Raw genomic sequence first — 25,104 nt, forward strand, 5'->3', positions numbered from 1 at the left:
TCGTGGCACTTGCCGATTTTATTTACTGGCTGCGCGACCGCGAAGGAATCCTCCTACGGGGGGTGGACCATCCTAGGAAGGTGTATCTCTGCCGAACGTGGCGATTTATCGTCCATCCGATGAACGGACAACGAGAACAATGCCGTAGATAATGGACACGAGCGGTTTTCGTGCAAGTGGGATCTCCATTCCGCTGCTATCGTTTTTCTTAAAAGCCTGGCAACTAGGGGTGGATTCCAGGTACTTAGGATTTGAAAATGCTAGTTTTATTGCTGTGAACTGTGTTTGCTTGTTTGGTAATTCTTGAGAATTTACGAACATTTTCTGGATTTGAGAATTTTGTAGAGAAAGTGCAATTCATCCGTTGATTTTTATACTCCAGAATGCACAATATAGTTTCTCGTATATGAAAACTGAATTATCGTGGAGTGTGCTTTTTATATGATCTCTTGAGGTTTTATTTTTTTATGAAAATAATGGAAATAGATTCTTCAACCGTTTAAAGGAAAGAAATAATGAAAAGAGATTCCTCAACCCTTGATAAATATCGTCGTGATTAATATCCAGAATTAATTCTAAAGGGAGATGTAGATCCTCTGTGTCGGAATTACGAATTTTATTATTATGGGATGTGGTTGTTTGTTTCTCCATTTTTCGGGAATTTCCTCTCCGTAGAAAAGGTATTTCTTACAACACCCATTAAAAAGATTCCTTAATTTCCAAATCTATTAATAAGTAGATATCTACATATTTAGCACCAAAAAATTAATTCCCCAAAGATACACAAAAAATCCTTGTGAGAGCTCCCATATATTATTACCCAGCACGTGCAAATATACATGGTAAAGTAGACGAGAACAGGGAGAAACGAGCACAGACAACGAGGAGCGGTTTTCGACGGTGCACCGAGATTCCATCAGCGATCCATCAACGAGATAAAGGGTGGATCGATTTGGCCTGAGGCGGGGAACGGGTTAAGTCTTATATACCCGTGGCAAGAACCGTGCCGGACTAGATTCACTTGATCAATCATTCCGACAGTTGAAGGATGGATCGACTCGCGATGTTTACGGAGAACTATCCGCTTGAAATTCTTCTCGTTACCGGCTTTCCCTTTCTCTCTTTCCCTCTTTCTCTTCGTTGTACCACGAGGGATCAGCCTCGCGGAAACGAACTTTTACTAACTTATTAGCATCTAGTCTTCGCTATATTTTTACTCACCCCATCATTCACCGAACGAAACTTAAAAGCGTTTTCACACGGAAGATATGAAAACTGTTCGAAGATTTTCAATTAGAGGCTCTGCTGAAAGTTATCGAATGAAATATCAGCCTATGTATATCTTGCTTTGATATTTCGTCAACTATATTTGTAACCATCTTCAATAATAATTATTTTATTTTTCACATAATGTCGAATAACAACGAAACATTCAATTGTTTTTTAATTTGATTTTATTGATATCTAAAATAAGAAATATATATTGTAGTGAAATTTCATTTACCGTACAATATATGTAATTTTCTTCGATAACAGCCTATACATCGTAAAAGCAATTGATCCAGATTAAATCGATTTAAACGAACAATGCAAATTAAATTAGAATTCAAAAAAGCAAAGCCGACTTTCAGGCTCGAAGAGAATTTATACAAATCTTCGCAATTTGAAAGATAGATTCTGGTCAATTATTGGCGATTCAGAAAGCATAAGGGAAAGACAGGAAAGCATTGACAATTCAAAAGACAGATTTTCGTTGACTTATTACACTTCCTGTGTTCTATTCGTATACTCGTATTTCATACACGTATCTCCGCGTGTAAGAGGGCTAGGGGTCGAGCAAGAATGACGAACCGACCAGGGAACAAGAGCGACAGGCCGCGGGGGCGGTCAGACGCATTAAAACGCGCGCGAGGAGAGAAGCTGCCTTCCTCTTTCGTGGCAGAGAGGCAACAATTGGAGCGTAATTATGAGCCGGGACGACGGGTGACTCATATCCAGTGGTCGTTTCGTGGGCTTGCTCCTTCTTTCATCCATTCTGTTTCTTCTCCTTCTCCTCTTGCACCACGCCGCGCCGTGCCGGCACCCGAGGAAAAGAAGTGTCTCGTTGTCGGCGTTTATCCGCCTGGAGCTTGCGGTTTCTGACCACACGTTGCGACAACCACGGATCTAGGGTTTCGCCGGGGCCCCACATACGTCGATGATCTTGTCTGCTGGATGATGTCCAGATTGTCGATGTTGGTAATAGATACTTGGCAATCTGTGGGTGCTTGGTGGAATTATTGTATTATGAAAATGGTAATTATATATTTATGTACATAGAGTGGTGAGACAATAGAGAGTGTGTGCATCGAAGCTGGCGATTATGTGATTGTAAATTATTATTACTTGAAAAGCGTGTGGTTAGGAATATGCAAAATAACAATATTTTCTTTACAACACGTAGTTTCTGGAACATAGTATATAATTAAGGCATAGGCGAATTAAATTCTGGTTAATTCCACTTTTTGAAAATTTCTGAATTTTGTCCGACTCGGTAGACTCGTAGTTCTATCGTTAATTTCCTAATTTGAATATTCAAAAATATATTCTGTATTCTAATTCGAAGGATAAACACCACTGTTCCATCGGAATAGTACTTGAACGTGCCCTAAGGGCGAACACTTAAACGAATCGCGAATCCCCTATGATCCTCGGCTTTCTCTTACCCTTTCAATCATTTTACATACGCTAACTCATTCCTGCGAAATGATTTGCTACCGGACGAACGGAAAGTCTTTCTGCATTACAATTCGTCACCGACGTGCTGCCTGTCATCGTGCCTCATTCAGCCTCGAAGTCATCGCGTCACTCGTGCCCCATAAAATCGTTGTAGGATTCATCTGTAAGCGTATGTACGTCCCTGACGTGCGAAGGCTGCGAAGCGTAACGCGCCCATTCATCCCACACCTCGTCACCGGTGTCCGGGTTCCGGAGCAGGACGACCAGGCTATGGGAGCGCACTCGTCGGGATGCGACGACCACGCACACCAAATAATGTTTACACGTATTTTCTCGCGTGTTTGCGACTGGTGGCGCCGGCGATGCTCGACCAAGTTCCTTTGATTTGCATAATACTCATAGTTCACTGTCTTGATGAAAATTTAGATGTTAGGTAGACATTCGAAATTTGAATTTCGGTATGTTAGAGCGACAGAGTTGAGGTTTCTTCTTTTGTGTCTTTAAGGACACGTAGACGTTTGAGGCAAAATTAGTATAACGATATTTCTACTATACTGTTATAATTATAATTATAATTATTTAAGTACACCTTATGGTTTCATTGTTCTAATGTCATTCTCGTAAACAAAAAATTGATCTACATATGTATTGCACTTAACACACAAGTGTATTATAGAGATGTATTTTTCATCACAATTTCGTTCATTTCCGCTTGACTGCTGTAATCTTAAGGTACCTGACAAATTTCCCACGAATCGCAACGCGGCTGGTTCCCTGCCATATTCATATCCACGTCGATCGCGATTAATCCCAACGTTGCAAGCAGCAACGGAAAGACAAATAAATAATCATGAATGGATAGGAGTGGGGCTGAAGACGAGACTCACACACATGATTTACGCACAACAAATCTTCTATCCCATCGGAACGCGTAGGTCGTGGATCGGCTAAGCCAAAGGGAAGCGGTAATGGGCCAGTGGCCGACAGAGAATAACAAATCATAAATACGCATGGCTGGTGAGGTTAAAAGTGCGCTTAAATCTTGCCAGAATAATGGACTTCCCGTCGGTATTAATAACGATTCACGCCAAGCGTCTTCGTTGTTTCTAATGGATTTTTCAAAAAAAAAAAAAAAAGAAAAAAAGAAAGGAAAGGAAGAAAAAAGCAACGTCGGACAGGAATCTACGAGAGATACGAGTCGGTTAACGGTGTGTCTGCCTCTTCTTCTTCTTTTAGTCTTAAATAGTATACTATCTTTCTTGAACTCTTGTCACGGCTACACTGTTACCCACGGTACTTGGAGCTAGAAGGAACACGTGGTTGGCGTCACTTTAAACAACTTCCTCGTCGCCCCTCGGCCGTGACGCGAGAGAAACGCATCTTCTTTGCGGCTTCTTAATGTTCTACCAGTCTCATAAAGGGTCTAATTGTTTCGGGGGTTCGTCGAAAAAGGAACGGAAGCAGCGTCGGTCGCACCGGTAAATTGCCTGGAGTATCGTTTTCGATTTATCCGTTTCCTGTATCGACTCTCTGAAACTGTAACGAACACAAGATATTGCCTCTCTACTGGATTTCTTAGTTGAAGGTAACAAACTTCGACTGAGTTCAACTGAATGACTGTTGACTGTGTTAATTGTACGAAAAAGCTGGTTTACGACTGCTGGCAAGAGTTCTATAAATGATAAATGTAGAAATAGAGATTTATTAAGCTGAGAAGTGTACTAGGCAATGTTAGGGTAATACAGAGTAGGGTAAAGTACTTACGTTAGAAAACTAGGATTGCAAGGGCGAGAATAATAATTCAGAAGAGAATTTCCATAAAAAAAAGCTAATCGGTTCGCCTACGTGTTGTTCATCAGCATTCTGCTCGGTCCAATCTGCATCGAGTTGCCGTAATTTCGATCAATTATCTTCTCGCTGCTCTTTCATCGGTCTACCTACACCTTTGGCTGGTTGTGACAACCTACACGTTCGTTGTCAGCCTTAAAACATCCCCGATAATTTTTTCGCCACCCCCGAAACCGATCTGCCCACTAATCTATCTCATCCCACCTCGTCGATGTCCTCGATGATTTATGACGGATCGATCATTACCAATCAGCTCAATGAATACCAAATTATCTTTCCATAGACGCTTGGTGGTTTATGAGACAATCTGAGCGGAAGAATAGATTCGAAGAATATTGTAGAGAGGGGTGGGCTGTTCGACGCGTATATATAAAGAATATCAATGCGGTGTTCTGTGCAGTTCCTGTAGCCACTAAAATTCCTATACTCATGTGAAGAATACTCCTCGTGAAATCCTTATTTTATTAAATAATCAATATTTTTTTGCGATATTAAGAAGACGAAGAAATTAAAAAAGAGGAAGATTTGAACGATACACAGAGATATATCTTTCAGTTATGGTAATTTTTTAGTCTCTGTAATCCGTGCAACCATCAAGTGCCACAACTTAAAATGCATACATTATCTCGTAGAGAAGCTTACAGTCTTTTTCTACGCAATTTATCCAATTATTCTAAGAAAAAGAAAAATGTAAAACAGTGTTTCTCCATCCAAACGAATATCCCGAGCATCCTTGTAACTCGTTTAGAACGTGTCTCAAGTGGATCCGCAAACTTGCCAATGAATGAACTCATCGACGACGCTTTTAATGGAATTCACGCCGGTTTCTAAGCCCAACGCAAACTACACGCGGCAAATATTTGTTGCAGCAAAGAGTAAGGGGAACTAGACTTGTCTCGGTCGGTTACGAAGTTAAATAGTTTAATGCGAAACGATGGTCGCGGACACGAGAATGTGTTGAATACGAATCCCCTCTCTTACAAAGCTTTGAACCCGCTCGCTACCGGGGAATGAAACTGTAAAACGATTCAAAGAGCCACGAGCAAAGGAAACATTAAAGTTTTAAAGTGGCGACCGTGCACCGGAGTTGTTAAACGCCGCGACGTCCCGTCGTCGTCGTCCTCGCGAATTTCATACGAGAAATCGTACGACTTTACACGAAACTTCCGCGAACCAATCCGTTCGGAGAAGGGTTTAATAATATTCAGATGGCTGGTAACTCACTGCTACAATCGATGGGCTGCTTTAATGTACTTCCGAGAGAGAAACTTGGTTGGCGACTTCGACTCTCGCCGAACTTTGACGTAATTCGCTTATTGGATGTAGTATAGGTATCTTCGATACGTGAATAAAATTGGATAGCGATGATTCGATAACATTTTGTTATAAGTAAATTTGAATTCTATATTGCACGTGTTACAACAATGTTACGAAAGAAATTGCTGTATAGAAATTATAGGTCTCCTTGTACACTATACTTTTGGAACTTGTTACGAGATTATACGTTTTACAAGACTGTAACAAGTCGTACAACATTTCACATTTCGTTATTAATAATTAATTTCGTTAATTTCGAAATAATTAATTTATAGAGCTCATTTCTTTCGGAGTAATTAAATTAAACGTGCAATCTGTTAGACTCGCTCCATTTCATTTCGTAATTCTAGAAAACAATATCGAATGCTAAAATCAGTACTCAATAAATACATCGATAATAAAATCGATACATTAGCAAACTTTCCTCAGTTTCCATCAACGCTTGACGAATATCGTATAATTTTCTATATAACTCGAGAAACATTATTTAACGTAATGCTACATATCGTAACAATTTCCTTCCTCATTCTCCAACAAGTTTTATAACTTCATTACATATCATTACACATACGTTACTCAACAATGAAGATACGAAGTATGCAACAAAATTGTACAATAACTGGTTGCAGTAAAATATCACGCTAATTAACATCTCTCCGCAACTCCAACAAACTTCTCAATATCAGCGTGGACAATACTATTCTGTCGGTAAGCTTCCGTTGGCAGAATAGAAATAGAAACAGCGAGCGACTCTCAAGTGTGCCAGACGATCATACACAGTCTCGTAACCGGTGAACAGTGGCACTTTCGTCTGATGGGAAAGCGGGCACGTAGACGCCGTGCCGGTCAGGTGCGTATTTGCGCTACGTCTGAGAGGACAACGTGGCTTGTACCGTCAAAAGCCGCCTCGTTCAAACGCAGACGAATGTTTCCTCAGCCCGTTTCCGTTCCCTGGAGCTTTCCATTCCGCGGCCAGCGTTCAACGACGAGCCAGGGAAAACGCGTATGCTCGGTTTGCGTTACCACGACGACTCGCAAGACGACGTTGAAGGAATCGAAACGCATCGTCTCGTTTGGCCGACCAACCGGGTCGAAACAGAAACGAATCGACGTCAGGTTTGGGGCAAGGGCCATGAAGCGTTGCGATAGGCTTTTCGATTAATGAGTTACGCGTGTTAGACGCGTGTAGACACGGCCAGGTACACGGAGACGGGCCGATGCTATAAATTGGTAAGCACTCGTCCGAGAGTTGGCTATGGGAGAACGAGGTTGCCTATCGAGAGTTGCGACACGCGTCTGTCGAGTCTCCTCGCCACCGACAGGTGCACGCTCCCGTCATTATCGGACTCTGGGGTGCATAGGAGATTAGAAACGGTAGATGGCCATGTCACTCGACGCTAGCTGCTTTCGCGAGACTTTGTGTCGCGACTGCATGTAGGAAATTGATGTTGTGGCTCTTTTAAGCAGCAGATGGTCACGCGTTTCTTTGTTGCGGAAATTTTTACTCTCCAATCTGTCGCGATATTGCGTCAGAAATAGTACGAGAAATCGTTTCCTTGCGCTACGATAATTTATCGTTCTGATAGGCAAAACTGCATGGAATTAAATATTATATTCAAGTTAGATACGAGACGTGCAGAAAACACGTTGAACAGCTGCATAAATTGAAGAGCAGAAAAGTGTAGTGATATCGTAAATGGGATAAAATAAACCTTCGTTTAAATTTGAAATAGGATTTAAGGATGTAACGAGCTGTGATAACAAAGAAGATCTTTAGACAGCAGTTTGAAAATTGATCCAAGTCTACGCTAATCAATTTATACTCTTAGTTACCAAACCGCTGCATATGAGATAACAAAGTTTTGCTTCCGAAATTGAATATTATTCACGGTTCTACCCGATAACTTGTAATTTCATTACGCTGTAGAACATTATTATAGAAATTAACCGCGACGTTAATAGAAACGTCAGTCATAGAAAGAAAGAAACAGTAACATTTCAATCATGAATTCAATTAGAGATTGGACTTTCCATCTAACCTGACAATCCTACATCGGTGAGATCGTTGCAAGTTCCAATGTAATTCAACATATGTCGGTGGAAACGAATAATTAGCCCGAAAGTGAATTACAAATCTCACCTCGATGGTAGACAAGCAACGTTGTACGAAATCTCATCGGAAATGTTTGCATTAGCGTGGCTGCCGCCAACGATCGTTCGTTTCCATTTTCATCACAGTCATGTATTTTAATCGATCCCATTTCTATCGCGAGTTTGTGGATCCCGACGCGAGAAATCATCCTAACCAACTGAATTATAAGTCCAACGAGAGAGAAACGAGCGGAGAGATGCGTTTGGCAGAATGCCCGGCGTCGTCGTTGCACGAGCATGAATTCAGATAGAGAAACCACTAATTATTAACCGTCTTATCCTGGTAAAAGATTTTGGCAACGACTCGACGGTTGCTCGCGAAGCGGATTAATGTCTCGCAATCAAAGCTACAATCGCATTATTTAATCTTTACGGTAATGGAAATGCATTGTTCTCGACGCTTTCACGGACGGTTCTTAATCTCGGCAACGAGGAGTTAGGGGACCTGGAATCGTGGAAATTGGAGCAAACAGTCGGTGAATTTATTTGGTATACTTGAGTTTAAAAATTATAAGGTCTTTGGATAAAGAATTTTTGAAACTTTGATACTTATTAGACTATTTATACCATTTGTATTATATGAAATATGAATTTGACGGTAAAAATGCTTCGACTAACAATGGTGGAAAATCATAGCGGATCGAGAAAGCAATCAAAGCGATTATTGTTAAGGACAGATAGTAGAAGTTTATAGACTATAAGATACTTCGTTTCCCGTTGCTTTATTACGCCACTTTATCTTCCGCTGTTTTTCTATTCTACTTTATTTTTTTCTTCCCCTTCCTCTTATTTTCCTCCGTACAGTACACCGTTCTTTACTGCTCTTATACTTTATTCTCTGTTCCTGTTTCGCTCAACCTCATTTTTCATTCCTTTACTGCTCCGCTTCCTCCGCTACTTAACTGCTCCAGTTTATTCTCTACTACGCGTTTTTACCTCGCCTCGTTCCTCATGACCGTTTTATTCTTGTCGTGCCATTTTTCTACGAAAACTCCTAGGTTTACATATGCTCGTACAATACCGGGCGCCTGTGTAATTGCCATTCATCACGGTTATGCACTCAACGATCCCCCGATTAAGAAATCACAAAATGCAGACGTAGACACACAAGATCACATAAAGATCACTGTTGCTCAAATTCAGTATCAGTTATTTATTTTAGATCATTGTCGCTTATCGAAGAAGCCACGAATGTAATTTGATGACATATCCATGAAATATCATGCAAAAGCTAAATACATGCCTAATACCTAAAATATGATGACCAATAAATACTTTTGAAATCAATATTTTGCAAGGAAAATTCCAACCAAATTTAATAAAAATGTAGTTTTAGTATAATGATATTGCTTTTATATAAAAAAATAAAAATGTAATTTATTATATTATTTTTTTGTGCTCTTCATATGAAAGACACACAGAGAGTAGAGAAAATCAATAATCTTCCACTATACGAACTCCAATTATACATACAAACTATTTGTCTTCCAAGTTCATCTGTACGCAGTTCCATTGTAGTTCAATTGCATAAAACACATCACCAAGAAGAAATAATAGCTGCAGCGACTATAATGTAGCGACTTCTTGATTCGTTATCTGTTTTTACCATCCAACCTCCTCTTTATACTCCATTTTCCACATCGAATGCATCCGAATATAGTCGAAGAAATTCTAAAACTTGCCAGCAACGCGTAGTCTCTACATTCCTCGACAAATGATCTCGAACGCGCGACTAATTTCGAACGAAGGACAGCCAATAATGCGCAGCGAGAGTATAAATCAGAGAACCATGGTTGGCCTGTAAAAAGTTATAACATCGAGCAATGTCATTATCACTCAGTCGGTTCGCAACTCCACAGCATGAAATCGTTTCCTTCCATCGGGATCGAGGAACGTCTAGCAACGTCCAGCGCAGTGAAGCATGACAGGATCGGTCGACCAGATAAAACGAGTACCTGTTATCTCGGCCATTTCTAATCGTACCTCGCTCCTCCTCCTTCCCTTCTTCGGTCCAGCGACGCGTATAATTTACGCTAAGCTAATGTAATCATTAGAGAAGTAGCTATTCGCCGCGGGATGTCCGTTCGATGATCTTGAAAAGCTTTTGGTACCGGCCTCTTTCCGCTCGTTTCAGCCAGCTACCAATGGGCAACCGTAGCAACCCTCGGTAAACTGGTTTCAAGCATAATTGGACGCGACTCCGGGTGGCTTTTAGAACGACGTGCACGCTCGCGTGTCCGCGACGCCACGCTCCAACGAAAAGTGGCCTGTATGTCGGTGCTAAATTTATTTCGCCGTCCCTCTGCTCGTGGAACGCACGATCGTTCCGTGCTGCTAACTAAATACCATCGTTTCGTGGTTTCTGAGTCTGAATCCGACTTCTGCAATTTTTAATTATAGATTTCGCTTTGTGGATTCTCAACTCTGAATTGTACGTTTCTGGTTTCTGGGTTCTGGACTATGAATTCCAGACGATTTCCAGACGAGCTTCCGCTTCATCGACTTCTGAACCCCGGATTACAGATTTTCGTTTGTCGGTTTTGAATTCTGGATCATGGATTCTTGTTCCTGGATTCTGGATTTTAAATTCACGACTATAGATTCTGGACTTTGAATTCTAGACTATAGATCCTGGTTCGTGGATCCTGGATCCTATAATCTGGTTTCTAAGCTAAGAATTCTGGATTTTAGTTCGTGAATTGTGGATTCCATACGAAGCGAAGATTCGAATTTCTAGTATTGACAAATATTGAAGGCGTATGATGACCGAAATTTTTACAGCAGTGGCTACTTATTTCAGCTTTATAGTGATGTTACAGGAAGTCTGAGTGGCAACAATTTTCAAGGATTCTCCAATGATCAAATTCGTAAGACGGTTGTTGGAACAAAATCTGTCAAAGACGAGTTTGTCCGATTCGCTATGGAATGCCCCAATAAAAAGGGAAGGTTGTATGAACCGTGGCGCGGTGAAGCGTGGCAAAACTATCAAGAAACGATTTGAGGGCGATGCCCGATGCATCCTGACAGATTGCGCTCAATTTACGCAATTAGGGTAACGAAGAGTGGAACACGTGTCGACTGCAGAAACGCATTCGGACGAGGCCGGCCGTGAAGCCAGGCATTGTGTAGATCTTTATCACCTAACAATGCGGTAACGAGCACCATTAGCTTTTTGCTTTATTGCGTTACGAGGCTCCTGCAGCGCCAACTCGACACGAGGGATCAAATAACTCTCATTAAGACAAACGAGTTAAATAACTCACGGATCACGGGTGTACGCCTCGTGACAGTCGCGCGACCGTTCCAAAAACAAGGAAACCAGAGAAAGAAATGAAAGAGGGGCACACTAATTTTTCCAGTATCCCGGGGAATAAGGTGACGCCTGTCTCAACACCCTATCGATCTTCATTTCTCGTAAAACTCACGTTTCGTTAATCCTAGCGTGAAACTCTCTTCGTTGATCTTCTAAAATGTTTCATTTGGAAACTCTAAGTAGATTTCTGTATCTCGTTAGATATTTTATCACTGTGGTCCTATTACTTAGTTGTCTTGAAGTATTGTTTTAAGTCTCTACGCTTAAAATTGGTCACGCCACTTCAATTCATTTGCATTTAAATATCATAACCCAAGACCATTTTGTTACTGTGAAGCTATTAGTTTCTCATTCGATTTGAAATATTCTCGCAAGTGTAGTTAGCGTTTTTTAAATTATTTCTTCGTTCCGAAGAAACGGTAAATAATTAGATAACGGAATGTTATTTATGCTTCCATGCTTGCTTTTACCATCTCGTTCGATAGTTATCCATCTGTCATTAAATATGCAGATGAAGTCAAATTCAAACGACTACATAGTTCGGCTTGTGTGAATACAAAACTTGAAACCAAGTTACTTGGAATCTACCAACTTGACGAGCTGAACAACGAGGCTCTAGCATGTGTGTGTTGCATGTATCTTATTTCAAAGTTCGTAAATTTGTCTTTCGAAGTGCAAACTACATAGTAGAACTGATGATATTCTTCAGGATTGTTCTCTGACAGGGAATGAATGATGTTCCGGAAAGAAGAGGCGCGACGACGTAAACTCAATAGTACCACCCCATGTTTCGACTTTTTTATTAATGAGCATTGTTCCCCTCTATGAGAAAGGGAAGCATTCAGAAGTTCCTGTGATTCAAACCCCAAATCCCCAACGTTCTCCGATCTCTTCTGTATCTACTTCTTCCTCTATGCGCCTATTGACTCTCATCAGTAATCTTTCCAGGCTATCTCGACTCGTCAATCTTCGTTCTAAGAATGTACAACGATGGTTGAAAGGAAGTTTAAAATTGATACACTATGAATTTTAGTAACTTTTGTATTAAAAACACAATACCACATTGACAACGGTGATCTATTCCGTGCTATAATATTTATTCTTGATAATTAGCTATATCTCCATTATTATCCACCACGCCGATCTCGATGATTTTTGAATATGTTGTCGGGCACATGATTATGAGCAACTTTACCCTATACATGTAACAGACACTCGGCCTTAGTTTCCAAAATATTTGCAATAAACTATAAACGAAAGACACGAATTAGGTTTGGGTTAAACGTAGCCAATACTCACGCATATACCCTTACGGATGCATAATTGTAGGCAGAATTCACCGTAGTAGTACCGTTAGAAGAACTGTTCAAAATGCTAATTTCTGTAACATACTCGAAAATTATGGGAATCGGTGAGATGGGTGAGATATCGATAATTACCCATTGCTCCTATTAAATATTGTATAATATATAATATATATATAACTTCAATTTGTAGAATGACGTTGTCTTTTTATACTTCTTATTTTATCGATTTCCTTTTGTTCGTCACACTGTACGTATCTGTAATTGAGATACTATTCTTTTTCTTTCTTCCTCGTTATTTATCAGTAAACACAGATGAATCTCGACGATGGTTACGACGGAAGTTTTCCACGAAAAAGGGAGAAGTTTATCGGTAATAAAAGCATCGTAAATGGCCTGGTAAGACAAGCAGTTGCACAGCGTCGCATCCGTCACCAATTAGTACAGAGAACTTATCTGTTAGTTATTTATGATCAGTATTCCGTTGCCAGTTCAATAAATAGCCTACCATCCGTCGAAACTATCGCGTTGCCGCGGCAATATCGTAATAGGGTTATCGGTGTCTACTTGTGTGGAAGAAATAGGGTCAGATTCTTGCGCTGACATTTCCGAAGAAACGTTTCGATGCAACGTGTACTTTCGTCGAAACGTTATAGTCTTTTTCTTGAGATTTCCAAACGAAATGATCCATATGGTCAGCAATAAAGACCTTTAGATTTAGACAGCTTTCGAATTTAACAATTTGTCAAAGCTACTAAAAACTAAAGATTTTTTATTTTTCTTTATTTATTATCTTTTGCGTAAAATAACAATTCAGTTACGAATAGAGAAAAATAATTAAATCTCATGCACAGACATCAGATGGTTACACATAGATGGACGAAATAATTTGTATAAAATAACAACATTCAACGAATAGTTAAAGGTATCGTGAAAGTTCATAAAGTTCCCAAAGAAAGTGGGCCGAGCTTAAGAGCATCGATCACCATCCGTTATCACACACAGGACCATCCAAAAACCGAGATCATCGATGCTCCTTTCTTACACAGCGTTGGAAGGCGTATTTCCAAAGAAGCAACGGGTAAAAACACGTGGAAAGAGAGCGAGGACGAGTTGACGGACTTGATGGTCCAAAATGCTGCAGGCTTTTTAGGACGTCAACGTAGCTACTGGCAGAGACGATCGTCGAAGGGAGGCAGTACAACTAACGACGTGGCAGGTCGAGTAAATCAGAGGAGGGAGAGTGACGATAAGTTTTTGCTCGTTACAACCGGGTCTGGGAAGCTCATTACTCGGCTCCATCTAACCCTGGATCCAGGGTGAGGAACGACAGAGATGAGAACGTCGAGGGAGGAGGCCAGGCTTCGACCTTTTCACCCTCGACCAGGAGGCCGTTCGTTCGTCCGTCCGACCAACCGGGGGTAGAAAAGTTTCACGCGGCGTTTTCCCTGGAAAGCAGACAGTTGCCGCGGCGACCAGCCGCCGGGATGCCGGCTTAACTCGTGTTTAAACAAAACGACGCTGCGGCTAATACGGAAATGGAAAAGTTTTCGCTGACGGAGCTGGGATAGGAAACTAGTCGGTCTTCCGATGAAATCAGTTGATTCGTGTTTTGGGACATATATTAATTGATTTTTTTCGGTCTAAGAATTGTTTGGTTGTGATAGAACATGGATCGCTTGTATCGGATTGTCCGCTCCAAGTACTCAATTATTTTATTCTTATTTTTTATTAGTATCTTTTTACTTTAAATCTTGATGTCTTTCTTTTTAGTAGAATTAATATTATCGTTATTACCTGTGTTTTAGATATTTTAGATAAAGAATTAACACTAGAAAGATCACAGCAATAGATCGATAAAAGTTATCATTTCGATTAAAAGTTATAATTATTCATAAGCTTTTGTCTTGTTAGGTTTCAATAAAATAATAGAAGATTGCTTTTAGGATTCAAAACAAGTATATTAAGAGGAATTTCCAATCGACGATTAGAGCGAGCATCGATCGTACGTGCAATTAGCCGGCCAATCGAATGGAAACATTCTCGACGTCTATTCTGTGGCCTGGCCAACGTTTTTCCGTGTGTCCACTGTGGGCCACCGCGAATCCCACAATCAAATGCGTGAATAAACGGAACTTTATGCGTAATCGCCTGTTATGTAGAGGAATTCTGCAATGTACCACGACCTTGGGTGTTTTGCGTTTTGAATGGTTGGAGAGTGAAGTTTATGTGGTTGTTTTGAGGGCTGGCAGTGGAATGGATGGGTAGCATTAATTGTAGTATTAGTTGTTTCATGCGTACAAGATATTACATATGAGTATCGTACATATCTTTAATGGAAGTTTCTTTTATTCGCAATATCAATAAAAATAATCAGAATTACATTAGATGATACCAAAAAAAAGCATTAAAAAGCTTCAAATTCATTCTTCATGTACAGATGATTAAAACTACCTTTAAGAATACAAAAATCATTAATCGACGAACCACTCGACACAGAGCAGATTCGCCCCAGTGAATCACAGGATGACACACCAGGAAATACATAGAACAACAACATAAAGCGTGTCGTAGAAGCGACAGTCCGAAAACATTTGCCATGAATCTTCTCGCGCCCTAAATAAAAGGGGGTAACACGGTTCGGGGTTGGCGGGCGTTTACGTTACAGCTCGCTTCTGAAGTCCCACTTAACGCCGTCGAGGGCTCGTCGACGTGCACACAGCCGCAATAAAAATCTCCAACTTCGCGAAACTAAAACGTTCCTCTGAGACTCGCGGCAATTTCCAAAAGTGACGTATAAACGCCGCGCTGCGCGTTATCTTCGAGAGCGTCATAAACGCGGAAAGTGTTCGTGGATGGTAACCGCGTTTTCACGAGAGAATTTCGTTTCGATATCATAGCATTTATCATAGGAAACTTTTGTTATATGAAACACTTTGAAACTTCATTATTACTGTAGGATGGAAGACTGTGATTTGCTGATATTACATGGTGAAATCTTATAACTAAAAAGAATATTCTTATATTATATTAGGTGATTATTAACACTTTGACGACCACCGTCATATAAACGTGATTTCGCTCTGCTATCTGTTGTCGACAACCGTCATGTTCACGTGACTTCAGTTCTTTTCTAATTGCTGTATTTGATAGTGTTTTATTAAAGTAAAACGATTTACAAGTGAACTGAAAAGCCTGGAAAAATACTAAACTGTTTCTAACTCTAATGATTCAGCAAAAGTGAATGGTCAGAAAATGATTATAATTCCGATTTCTGTAACTGTATGGGACAATCATGAGTTAAATAAATAAATTCATATAATGCATAAATGTACAAAATAAATTAGGATAATTGGATGAAGATCCAATAATGACGATGGATTTTCTCATAAAGTTTACCTATCATAATTATACGATACTAAACTGAGTAAAGACTGCAGGCGGTTGGTAGTAATAGTACGTCAAAATGTATGGTCGTCAGAGTAGAAACCAGTAAAGAATCAGTAAACTGATAATTAAACAAAATTATTTCTACAAATGAAAAGAAATGGTGATTAACAATCTAATAGTTGTCCCACTTACAATTATAAATAATTCATTACTGACTTTAGTCGTAAGAACTGTTTATTATTATTATAGCGTTCGCTTCTCGTAGAATCGTTCGTTAGCACAGCTTATTGCACTTATGAATGGTAGTATGTACATTCCTGGTATATATATTCCTGGTGGATCGGTGAACGATCCACGCGTTGGAAATCCACGAGCCTCGCAGTACGAGACTAATTGACCGTGGCCGGAAAACTCATTAAAAGTGCACCCCGGAACTTGAGACGCTGGTGGTTCGAGTAACGAGTGTTGTAATTCGAGCTGGAGACCGTTGCGCCACGTAAACTCGCTGCTCCGATTGCTTGGCCTTTTTCGTCGTAGTTCCACTTTCGACAGTCCGAGTAATAAGGGATTTTCCAGCTCCAGGAGATCTTCTCTTGCTCCGTCGAGCGGAGATTGGCTTCCCAACCCCGATCATTGCAGACGATCATTGTTTTCTACGTTCTTCTACTTGCCTGAAATGGAATTCTTGGAAATCGTTCTTGTAAATTCTTTAACGTGGAATTTGTAAAGATAGCAATTTCAGTTTCGTTTAAATAAATGGTTAAAAGGTGTGTAGCTTTGACATGGAAATGGTAATGAACTCTGTAATCAGCGTGGCAATCGTGTTACTTGGTAACTTTTTAACTTTGGAATTTTGTTAAATGTAGCAGTCTGGATGCAGCTGAATATTTGAAAGTCGGTCACGTACATCCACAGTTTCGCGTGCTATTCATTTAGGTATGGGTCACGTAGATTTACGTTTTTCTGTACTAAACGCTTGCGCAGCGTTTCTTTTTGCTCTTCTCCTGTGCATGCACGCTTTCCATCTTTATTTCTAATATTAATGTGAGAAAGCTGTTTCCCTACCTTTTTCGCATTAATATTATAAGCGATGATTGTACGACATTTCGGTGGATAAATTTTATTATGTGGATATATTTCCCGATCGTTCTAATGGCGAAAATAACCTGTTTTTTTTTAGTTTCAATTGATATTATTGAGTTGAGCGTGATACACAGTAATTTGGATTAAATTTCTTAATCGTAGAGTAATTTATTTTAATTCTTATTCTATATCCCGTATCATAAAGATCATTGATGTTATGTATGACACGAAATACCCTAAAGCCATATAACTCGAAATCTAACTCAAATCTAACCGTGATTAAGTACAAACTTCTCACTTATACCATAATTTACAATCCTCATATTTGTCGACTGTACAATTTCTACAACAAAAACTTTGGATTTACAGAAAACAAACATAACAAACAAACAGGGAAACAAAGTTCCTCGGGTTAACGTTCGAGCCTTCGTACCACATATACCTACTCTTATTCGATTATTCGAGCACGGTCAATTAATTGATTTATTGAGTCCTCGCCTGGAGGAGAAGTTTATCGCACGGCATGTAACGGATGTGTTTCCCCGGTCTAGTCAGCCGACGAAAATAATCCGCTTAACCGAGTGGCTTCGTTAGATTGGCGAAAAGTTCGTCCCCAGGCGAATTCTCGTTTCGAGTTTTTTCTCCGCCGGGATCTACCTCCCCTCTAGGTCTACAAGATAAAATGACTCAATGATTAACGTGTACACGCACAGTGTATACCTATATACGTACGTACAACGGCTGACGAAATTATGTGAATATTCATAGAAACATTTTATGTAAATGTATCGTGTGTATTATACAAAAGATATTGACATTTCGTTAGCGCCATAACAAGACAGATAGAATGGTATATCTATGGAAATATCGCATGGCAAGTGTTGGAATACTTTCACGAGTAATTCACTGCAATGGTGAACGAAGGAGAAAGTTGTGTCGTGGACTGGAAAACTATGGTTTCCATGGTAGTCGCGGTCGCATCGATTACGCAGCTGTCAGGGCTCCGTATGTAAAGATGACCTCCATAGCATCCCCGATACGTAATATTATCTCCCCGAGTTGTACGACTGTGTAGTAGTCGTGTTGTGTCAACGTCCCGTCGAGGGGCCAGACCTCCAGTTGTGAAAGACGATATTGGGTAATCGATTGCTCGCGGACCGTGCAAGTTTGCGCGCTGCAGGAATTTCTCGTGTCGGCGATCGATGAGTTATTCGAGCAATATCGAGCTTGTAATTAATTGAATCGATGAAGGTTTAAGTATTTCCGAGATCTCCAAGTTCGGTTTCGGTATTATTAGAAATGTTTGGTCAAGGTTTCACGTATAGTATGTAATTTATGAATCGAGCAGTTCGATAACTGACAAATAATAATATCTTTAATCCGAGGAAATTAAAGCTAAACTTATTGTAGAAGAAATCTGTGTACTTTTAAATGCTGAATCACATTATTACCAGTACTGCTGCAAAAGCTTGGAAATTAAATAATAAAATTTTGCAGATTGATAGAGATGTTAAAGACGTATCGTTTTCTGCATTTAACTCGCCTTTTTCATCACACACTTTAATTACCAGTGGACTGCGGATTTTTACACACTCGTTAGATATTTTTTATTTGTGGGAAATGACTCGAGAATTCAATTTTTCATTTAAAAGTTAGAAGAATCACACTTTAATTTCGCCAATTTATCAGAATGACCGAACATAAAGTTTTTAATGACTTTATTATTCTCTTAAATTTCTGACCCATGTAGCTTAACGTTTCATCTCCATTTTCTTTAATCACAGTGTACTTCAGTCTATTCACTTTCCTTTACAAAAACGATACAATTAACTTGACAATGACTGAAATACAAAATTAACAAAAGAAGAATCGTAGAACTGCGACATTGTAGTTCTTTGGTTAATTAGTGGAAGGAAATAAATCGTCGTTGGCGAAGGGAAGGCGAGGGCATTTGCTGGAAGTCGCAGGTGCTCGTACGCCACCCGGAAACCATTGTTTTCCCATAACCCGTTCGTAACTGCTGGCGCCTCGTATGTTTCTTTAGGATCGAACAGTGGTATTCCAAACGACGTCGGTATCGGGTCGCTCGCGTTTCATTCGGACTCGACCTAAGACAACAAACAGACAGCTTCCTGTCGTGAAAAGCGGCCGCTCTCCCGTTCGAGAGCCCACTCGATCCGCTATGGTGGCGAAATTTTTCTACCAAACGTTACAGCCTGCTTTTATGTCTTTTTCCTCCAAATGTATAAATAAGTATCTAGAAATACACTCAACGGCATTTCAGACGTTTAATAAAAAAATAAACAAGAAATAATAAAATCCATAGAATCATATACGATAATGTATACCTTCGTGGAAAAACTACTATAAAGGAAGCAAAGAAGAAGCTACAGTAAAATTCCACTGCACAGTAAACAATTAATAATTACTACTTTACTACTTTAATAATTAAATATAAAGAATTCTAAAATATACCCCACAAAAGATAAAGACCAAAAAATCGAAAGATATTAAAACCCATAAAGCCTACCTTAAACTTCCCCAACATCAACATTCAAAAAACACAGTACGTCCCCTACGAAACCCCAAGATGACTAATCTCCACTTTGAAAAATTCCCACACACCTCGCCAGGCTTATCTACCCTCAAAAATCTTTCTATATCCCCAAGCAATACAGAATCCCGATTTCCAAACGGGAAACGTCGCTCATTATCGCACCTCGTCGTTGGAATGTTTGCAGGAAGAGACGCCTGACTCGAAGCCGGAAATCGCGGCCTTCTGGGTGCAGATAGCCGGAAGGAAGGACAGCGTGCACGCGTCTTAAGGACAGATTAACGCGGACATCGATCAAACTGCTGAGAGCCGGTGTCTCTCTCGGGGATACTTCTCGTTCTTGGTAAACAGCGGTTTACCACGGGGATCACGTTTCCCTGTTCGAGACCACACCCGGCAGCCTCTTCGTGTTTGCAGCGTACGTTAGCCAACCCCTAAGTGCACGTGGGCCACGCACGTGCGTGTTTGCCACGAACACGACGCTTCCTGGCGCGATAACCGTCGCAGATAGCCAATAGATGGACGCGGAATGCTTGGCACAGAGATTTTTCCACTTTTCCTTGAACCACGTCAAGTGATACCTGTTATGGTGATTCTATGGAATCACGTATTTGTATTCAACAGAGGCTGTTTTTTCTTGGAATTGTTTAGCGTGTCGGCTTTTCTCTGGCATTACTAGGGTATCGGATTTTTTTTTTTTTTTTGGAAATACAGCTGGTAATGTTTGGTTGACGTGACGCTGTGATTCATTAACTTTGAAACTACTTTCTTTCGAATAGCTGGACGTGGATGGTAGTCGTGTCACGTGTCTTTGGTATAATATACCGGAGGAGTGGTGTGATTCGGATAGTTTTTAGAGTAATGGCTTTCGATATCTGACAGTTTGATGAATTTTCTGTAGCTTTCTTCTTAATAAATGAAGCACGAATGAATGAAAAAGTTTGCAACATTAATTTGCAACTCTGAATGCAATTCTCAGGTCTGAAACGACGTATAAAATATTTACAAAAACATGAAAATACCTGTCGAGAAGAAGAATATTTAAAAAAATTGGTACAATCTAATCATTCATTTCGTATGTCTCAACTACTAATGATCATTATAAAGATAAAACTCTATAACCCTTCATTCCGTCGGATTTCCTTATATTCTTCTATTAACAAATCTCTATAAATGGACCAAGAGATAATTAAAAGAACCGCAACATCAACAAACCAGGAAGACAAAGCCGTAGTCAAAAGAGGTAGAAGTACATCCCTCTTCCTCTTACTACTCTCTTTATACCAATGTCCCATTGAACGCAACTTATGGAAGTCCCTTCCACGAAGTTGCCTCGCGGATTTTCGTGGGGACCGTAAGCCCGCACGTCGTCGACAATGGCCTTCCACCTCGGCTCTGGTTCCCTACCCAGAGACCGCAGCAGTTTCTCATTCCCTCCACCTTTCGCCGGACCCGAGGGAAAGGATCGTGAGTAGACAGCGGCTGTGGGAGGGGAAAGGGGTGAGCCAGGCAACGGGGGGTGCGCTACTCATTCCGGCGGCAAGATTTAGAAGCCAATTTTCGCGAGCATTGACCAGACTCCCTCCGACTCTGTTCGATCCTCTTTCTTCTTCCACCGTTCCTCTCATCCTTTCCTTTCCTTTTGCCATCGCCGTTCCTCTTCCGTACCGCGTCGACGAAATTTTTTTTCCTGTCGCTCTCTTTTTCCACGTTCAAAGCACCATGGAAGTTGCGTGGTGAAAGGAAGCTTCGAAAATATAGGCAGCCGTTGACTGACCACCGAATCGCTTGTCGCAAGGGGGTGAAATTGCGGAAGGAGGATTTCGCTTCCACGCAACCCTGGGATTCGCCTGATCTGAAAGTATAAGGACCGACCGCGACGGTTTACCGGCCGCCACTGCGGAAACTGTCTTCACGGGATACGGAATATCGTCGTTCCACGCGGAATGGGAGAATAAAGGGACCGAAAGGGTGGTGGGAATTCGTAATTGTTTCCCTTGAGGGATGATAGAAGTTGCAAGTTATATTAGAAACAAAACAGGAACATTTCATTCGTCGAAAAAGCTTCTTTCTTTCCTTAGATATTATACTTATTATATCAAACATAATTATACATACATTTACGTATACGAATTATTAAGCTTACATATTATATATATTAATATATATATAATGCATACATAATCCTTTTTCCATCTCAATATTAATCTCAACTCAGTTTTTTAATTAATTCTGTCGAAAGCACTTGTGTCCTTCTACTAACTGCAAAAGGGAAAAATCGATCTTGTCATTTCGTCGAGTTTCTAGTGTTGCAGCATTTAGCTCTACGTACGCCAAAATTATCATAGAATCCAATTTAGACCGGAGTCATAAGAGGGGATGAGTTAAAATTCCAGCATCCATTTCAGGAGTCCGCGTCGTATCAGTAAACGTCTGTGACGTTCCATCGTCGATCGTGAACGTTAAATGCACCGGCTACGTCGCGTCCAGGAATTCCTAGGCGTCTGGGTAACGCGAACGAGGGATCAAACGGGGCGCGTGGTCGGTTCACTCTATCCGTCCATGGATGCCAAACGGTCCAACGATGAAATTAGAGCGGACGACGTTGTCGTCGGGAGGCCCATGTCAATGAGTTGGTCGGCAGATAAGCGAATAGACGTGGATGGATAGTACGAACGTCGTCAGAAAGACGTCGGTGCCAAGAAGGACGAGAGAATGTCCTCGCGTGTACTGGCAATTACTCTCCCTCGTCATATCCGACGCCGGTCTTTTCATTACCCTTCTAAATGGCGCATGAAGTGCCCTCCTCTTCTCTGTCTGTCCTTATCTGAGACTCTGTGTGAGTTGAAATACTATAGATAGGTGTGCTTTCTCTGTCGCACTTCCTTCGTATTTCTCTCGAAGTTCTGTGACTCGCGTAACGCGGCCACCGAGTCCAATAATTACTGGTACTCAGAGAACAATGGGTCGTGCCTGTCATAACTGTCATCCGCGGCAATGGTCTGGCGTTATTTAAGGCTTGGAGGCTTATTAACTGTAATGACTGGCCGTGCCGCGCTCACTTGTTTCGACGACTGAGCCCTGCTGTACGTACAAGATGATTTCTTTAAGTTTGGTTTGGATTGATTTTTTGAAATGTTGGTTCTCGAAAACGTTGGGAGACAGAGAGACAGGGAGAAAGAGGATCTTGGTTTGATTTTATAGATTATACATAAACAGATTAATTATAATGGAAAGTTTCTAATTGATAATCAATATTCAACATCTTTGAAATATAATATTAGGGAATGTGAGATTAGGCACCAAGTTTGAAGGGAATTATCTGGAATCAACTAATCTCGTATTGAGCCTTTCGCTTCTGAACTATACTTACAATTAATTTTCTGCTCCTATCCGAAAAATATTCTTTCCGTGAAAAATCACGAATGAATTTAACGTTCAATTGTTGAAGAAGGTCGGCTGCTTCCGTCGAGCAAAGGACAATCTTTATCAAAACGCGCGAGAGCCTTTCGGTGCAGGATGATCGTTCGCATTTTATGAAGCTGTAACTGTTTGTCTATGTCCTCGTTGCTGTACGTATGCGTCCGAAGTTATGATAACGTATCTACGGGCATTACAGCACTTTCGCGGAGGTATCTTTATTGGCCCTCTTACTTAATGGTTCGTGAGAAGGATAATATATTTCCGCTAATCGCCTCGCGGTAGCGAGCGAAGCGGTAAGAATGTCGGAACGTACTCGCCTCGCAACGTGGATATCCTACTTTGTGTCGCTAACATTGCATACCGCAGCTCCAATCACTGAAACCACTTTAAAACTTGCCCTATCTTTATATTAATAAAATGTCCTTGTTCTAAATTCTCTGAAACCAGGTTTCTTGGTTTATTGTGACGCTATTATTTAAACGTTTTAGATCTTGTTTGTACGTATATCCATACCATTTTATAAACGGTATCATTCACAAGTTACAAATTGTATCTTACGAACCCACGTGGTTTTGTATATTCATTCCATTTTATTGGCAGCATCACTTAAAAATTATATCTTATAAACCCTGCTTGCCCCTAAGCTCCCTATCTCTGAACGATAAATCTAACTTTATTAATACACCAAGCATTTCATACAAGTTCAGATCCGTTATTAAATAAAGCAAAAAAATGTCAGATATTTCATAATATTCCAAGATTAAAACATTGATACCGACTTACCGTATCCTTTAATCTTCTCCTTCTATTCCGCCGTCGAATCCGAATTGTCATCAGTTCCAAGTTTCCCTATCCCAATGCCAAAGCATTCCAAACCTTGAAATTGCTCTGGAAATTCTAAGCTTCTCCCTAATCTAAAACCGATCGTAACCGGGTTCAGCTGCTTCGAACGAAACGACTCGGGAACTCGATGACCGGTCGGCAGAATCCAACGAATGCGTCCGGTTGGCGGCGGCACAGCAGCGAGAATCCGCGGTGATCCACGTACACGCGTGGTACGCTCGTTCGCTCGCGCTTCCGGAGGCGGGCAGAAGCGGACGTTCCATCGGGCTGTGGAACTCTCGCCGCTCGTAGCGGATGCTATCGTATCTGCTGGTAGCCGGCGCATGCCTCGCGCTCGTCAGATTGCTCGACCGCATTCGAGGCAACCGCAAATCGATAAGCGGTTATCGGTGAGCTCTGTCGACGACGAGAGGGAACCGGCTTCTTCGAAGGGAACACGCGCGTTCCTGCAGCTCTTCTTTCGTCCACTTGGCCGGGATATCGCGACGATAACGCGCCAGGTACGTGGCTGTGCGTGCTCCAGACGCCGACCAAGAGAACGATAAACCGGGACGAGACGCGCTCTCGAGCGAACCGAGAGGAAGCCTGCACTTTGTTATTTTTCAAGCGGAGATTAGCGTGGGATGGATGCTCCGGCTGAAGTGGAGAACGTGGGTCGGGGTGGAAGCTTCGGTTTTCTTTATGAACTGTAACGTGTGTTTCGTATGATGGTATTTTTAGGAAACGATGCGAAGGAATTTTTATGGTGTTTGGATTACAGAGTGCTGTTTTGCATGGATTAAGGGTTGCATTCTTGTTATTGCTGGTTTTCTAGACGTACGTAGAAAGTAGGAACAATGTAGGTAAATGATGGATTGGCAACTGAGCATGTTGATGAACACTGTCGAATGTAAACAGAAAATGTAAACAAATAAATACATAGTGTAAACAAACAAATGGGGGAACATAAGCAAACAAACTAGAAACGTAGATAAGTAAATCAAGAAATGTTTGTTTAGTTTTTTTATTCTTAGTTTGTGTTATAAGGCGACGTTAGTTTCAATCTTCTGATAGGATTTGGTGTCTCGTAGCAGAAACTACTCGTATCTCTACCAAGAAACTAACTCACAGTTAATCGAATATCCAAAATAGCATATTTCTTATATTCTATGGATAGATAA

General features: G+C 40.8%; 1 protein-coding gene and 1 long non-coding RNA gene across 2 annotated transcripts in view; one reads left to right on the forward strand and one right to left on the reverse strand.

Annotated features, from left to right (window-relative positions):
- LOC122571463 (netrin receptor UNC5C-like) overlaps positions 1-25,104 on the forward strand; it is a 393,753-nt gene that overhangs the window by 223,909 nt on the left and 144,740 nt on the right. The gene's annotated exons all lie outside the window — the stretch shown is intronic.
- Positions 12,505-12,863, reverse strand: LOC122571466. The gene is made up of 3 exons (XR_006318059.1): positions 12,787-12,863; positions 12,647-12,709; positions 12,505-12,543 (listed from the first exon to the last, which is right to left on the reverse strand). It is a non-coding gene; the product is annotated as an uncharacterized LOC122571466 (long non-coding RNA).

The sequence above is a fragment of the Bombus pyrosoma genome, linkage group LG10 (genome assembly GCF_014825855.1).
Source record: "Bombus pyrosoma isolate SC7728 linkage group LG10, ASM1482585v1, whole genome shotgun sequence".
NCBI classification, from domain to species: Eukaryota; Metazoa; Arthropoda; class Insecta; order Hymenoptera; family Apidae; genus Bombus; species Bombus pyrosoma.